The 4,562-nt window shown below is 38.5% G+C and overlaps 1 protein-coding gene across 1 annotated transcript in view; it reads left to right on the forward strand.

The window, feature by feature from the left end:
• The first annotated feature begins 3,607 nt into the window (after positions 1–3,607).
• LOC138010395 (adenosine receptor A2b-like) overlaps positions 3,608–4,562 on the forward strand; it is a 2,546-nt gene continuing 1,591 nt past the window's right edge. Inside the window, exon 1 of the mRNA XM_068857348.1 lies at positions 3,608–3,873. The gene's annotated coding sequence lies outside the window, so the exon portion shown is untranslated. The remainder of the gene's footprint in view (positions 3,874–4,562) is intronic.

A 4,562-nucleotide genomic window follows, 5' to 3' on the forward strand; every position in this document is an offset into this window, starting at 1 on the left:
ACCTTCATGTCGCACACTATTAGCATTCTTTGTTATCACTCAATTCTTCTGCTCATTTGATCTTGAATCTTGAATCCGCGAGTATATTTTTTGTTGCGTCCGATCGAATTGACTACAAAGTTTTGTCTTTCACGTCGAACTCCAAATGTGTAGAACAGAAAATACCTCGCTGTGCAACATTTTGTAGATGGTCGTCTGGCCACAAAATCAACCTACAAGTACATTTTAAGACACCATTGGATTACCAGTGGGTGTCATCGCATTTGCTTTGCAGGGGTGTTGAGTGCTTTTGCTTGGTCCTTAAGCAATATTTCCAAGAACACATCCCTATCATTTCCAGTGTGTTCTTTCAAATGATTTTGTAACAGCTTTAACTTGTTGTATGTTTTAGTACACCCTGTCCATTTGCATGAATATAGTCTGTTGATTGGTGCAATACCAGCTGTGTCCAGTTTATCAATATGTTCGTTACAATGGCTATACAACTCCCGAACACGTTCCATTGACATATGGGGTTTTGTAGCGTTTGCTTTATTTTGTCCACACCTTCAGGCAGTCTGCTGAATATGTATTTTAAATCACTGTCTGATTTAGGGCCAACACAAGTCATTTTCTCCCTGTGTTCTTCCAGTCACTCAGCTTTTTGTCTCAGGTATGTCAATTCCTTTGCTGATTTTCGTGCCAAATTGACAAGCTCGTCCTTTTACGTATATTAAAATTTTGTCTTAGATGAGTCACTGTTGTTTGGATTATTTTTTCAGGATTTCAAAGTTCTGAGATAGTGATTAGCACTTTGTCAAGAGACAAGGAAGTTTGATGTTTCCAAAACTTCGTCATTCATGATGAAAATAAGACATTTTGTAGACCGAATAATTTTGTTGTTGCCTTCAGTTAACAACCTCTCAACAAATGCTGCTGGTTTACCATCCCTGTTCATGAAGACAGGTTTGCCACAGTCACAGTCAGCTGGCAGAAATGACTCGTACTTTTGATAATCACATACATGGGACACTTTTAGATTCAGGAGGTAAACTACATCTCCATATGTTTTAACTGGTTTTGGGAAATCTGTCCTCTCAACTTCAATATCCCTTTGAATTCCTTTCACATATATATTCCAAGTCCCATCAGTATATAACTTAACCTCTCTTTCAGCATACCCTAGGCAATTTCCAAAAAAAATAGAAGTGAATGGTTTTGTGTCCGGAATTTATGTTTTCGTGAAAGCTCCACTCTCCATCTAGTGCAGGTTTTAGGTCAGTTTTTAAAATACATAATGACCTCGGTAATTTTCAATTGCTGGGTGAGAACCTCTTTTTCATCCGGCTTTTCTTCCTTGATTTATGAGATATTAGTCTCAGCACAGCGGGTGTCGGAAATTGTACGGATTATTGTTATTATTTGTTGCTTTTGTTGTAGTTAACGCAATTTTAAGCTTTGTTTTGATTATAAACAGTGTGATTTGAGAAAATGTTATGTGCAGCCGCGTGACAGACAACGCGTGGGAATCTGATAGCCTTGAACTTTGGAACCTTTTAGTTGAAACCCAAACCAATGATTGACAGTGATAAAAGAGACATTAGAACACGAGGACAAATAGAATGAGACTTAGTAATCTTGAGGGGAGAGAGATCTTTTTTCGGTGATCAATAAACTAGAAGAAATCAGGATACCCCGTGGGTGTGTTGGTGGTTCAATCTTGGAGGTAATTTCTAACACGGGAATTTATAGGTTTTGAATCAACGACACTTAAGCAATTTCTTCTAAAACCTCCCCCTTAAGTAGTAATCCAAGAGCCCTTGCTTCTAATCGCACGAGCTTACAAATGCATTCTTTGAAGTAATTCCATCCACAGACACCTTTACTTTTTGCGACACCTTTCACTTCATTTCTGCGAGCTCGATAAAAATAGTTCCTTACGCTTTCACTGCTATAATGCACGCCATTAACTCGGTGGATACCTTTGACGACTCTTTCCTATTTTTCTACTGAATGTTTCTTGGAAAATGTCTCCGTAGGAAATAAAGTTATCAGAAGTGTATATAACAGTAGCTCATCAGTTGTGAAAGGTGTGTCGTTTTTAACGAGCAGAGGTACCCTATAGCTATTATCTAGTTTCTGGCCGTTGCTAATATTTGACCAGGGCTTTCTCTCCGAGCTTGCTGCTTCATATTCTCCTTCATCATCCACGTCTAATGAGCTGGCTTCGTTGGGTGTAGCACACGAGGGAGTGCAAGGAACATGGGACACAGGTGGCGAAGAGTCTTTCACCTAATTAGTTGTCAACGGGATATCCACTTGCGGAAAATCAAACAGCTTTTTCTCGATCTGCTTGGCTTTTCATCTGATTGGGCAAATCTTTTCCTAACAGTAGCCGCAAACACACTTCGAAGTCCCTTTGGTGTTGAGCAAGTTGGTGATTTTGGTCCGCCAGCGAGTCGCTGTAGAGATAGAAAAACTGCCATTCTTTTGTTTGCCATTTGCCTACTAAAACAGTTAATAAAATAAAAGTAGTTCGAAAACTTTAACACTGTTTATGATGGACTGTATTGAATAAACTGTCTCCGTTTTGATCTCGTGTAGCTCGCTGTTTTGAAACTCTGACTGGCGCGAAAGTAACTACCCGCGGTACGTGTACTGATCGTACCGAATTATTTGACATCAAACTCAAAAATGTCTTAAGAGGTCAATATAAAATTTACACAGGTTAAAGAGATTAAGTTGTTCTACGCATAGTCAAGAATGTACGCTTTCAGCTGCTTTGAGCAGTGCTACACTCTGGCGCTGTCGACCCAGTCTCTCTCCGCATCACACATCGCTCAAGAGCAGAGTGGGGGTTTCACCGCCCATTCTTTTCTGCTCCCTGCTTATGTTTAGGTTAGTTAACCTGGGTTGAGCCTGCAATCCCATCGAAAACCAGTACCTGGTCACCAGTCAACTAAAAAAGCAGCTGACTACGGTGAGCCCGCGATATTGCCTTAACTGGTTGCTCCTCACGAAAGAAAAAAAAAACCTCTGGCACCCAGTGTAGCTTCGAGCAAAAGTCATTACGAAAAAACAAGTTTATTAAAAAGAGGATATTACATAGTCACGTGGGATAAGAATTTTATCTTCGATTGCTGAAATAAAAATGTTAATGTAGTGGAGAAGAATTACATTAAAGCACAAAAGTATGTTACAATGAAGATGGAGCTCGCGTTTTATTGGCTAATCGTGTTCGTTACCATGACGACACCTATATTCTCACATGTGAAAAAGAAAAATGATATGTTCACCTCGCGCGATGAAGATATGATTTTTTAGTAAATGGAGAAATCCTGGTATTTCATCAGTTTCTATATAGTAAAAAGCCATATCACACAGCTTTTTCGATCATTTTAAATATTTTCGTGAAATCTTCCCGTAATATCTGGGACACGGAATCACTACACTAGTGTGCCCAAACTCACATTGTATTAGGAAATTCCAATTTTCATCAAATATTACTGACCGAGAAAACTCATTATGCAAAGAAGCTTTGCGAGAAATCCATTAAGAAATTAAAAAGCGTATTGAAACGCCATATCACCGAACCTCTTTCGATCAATTCAAACATTGAACATTTGCATGAACTTTTCGAATTTGAGACACTGAATCAACATTGACTTCGGAAGTTAAAATGTTTATCAAATACCCTTGGCTGAGAAAACTCATTACGCACAGAAACTTCGATAAAAGTCCATAAAGGAAAAAAAACGTAGCCATATCACACAGTTTCCTTTGGTCAATTCAAACACTGAACATTTGCTTTAAAATTTTCAGTAATCCCTGGAACACTGATTCACAAAAAAAGGCTGTTTGTCCACAATAACCGAAACTCTTCAGTTTAAACAGGTGAGTTACATATTCCTAACCTGAGATCTTGTATAGCTGTAGAGGTGCCAGATTCATTCTCGATGATTTGAGCGTCCTTTTCGACTCGCATTTTATCTATGAGGCTATTGCGTTTTTAGTAAAAGTTAAAGATAGAAGTCATCGGACTAACCAACTCTACTCTTGAGCCAACGTAGATCTTAGTGTAAGGAAGAAAAAGATATAACGAAACCGCGGTAACGAGCATTGAAAGGATAAGGGAGGATATTGGTCCACAGTTGGAGTCTCGTCGGCACATAGTCGGCTTTTGAACGTTTAAAACATTAAATTACTCTACCTCTTCCTTCGTTTTCGTTTGATACGAAGCAGGCGGGAGTTAAATTCATTAATTTGGAATTACGTTTATTAACTTTGCAGTGAACTCGCATTCAGTCTAGAGTTTCCAAAACCGAATATTTCGAAAATACACCACTGCATGATATTTTTGGATGGCTTTCTTTTTCGACGTTTCCGGGTATAAAGTGCAAATACTATGCATCCAAAACAAGCAAGCAACAACTAGAGAATAAACAGATTATATTACAAGAAATGCTTAAACAACTGCAAGCCAAGGTCCGCATATGTCGAGTTTGTCGAAGTCAAAACTAATTTTCTTTGCATCGCATTGACATAAAACAAAAAATATGAGTTAATTTCACAAAATTGTTCTT

The sequence above is a fragment of the Montipora foliosa genome, chromosome 7 (genome assembly GCF_036669935.1).
Source record: "Montipora foliosa isolate CH-2021 chromosome 7, ASM3666993v2, whole genome shotgun sequence".
Lineage (NCBI taxonomy): Eukaryota > Metazoa > Cnidaria > Anthozoa > Scleractinia > Acroporidae > Montipora > Montipora foliosa.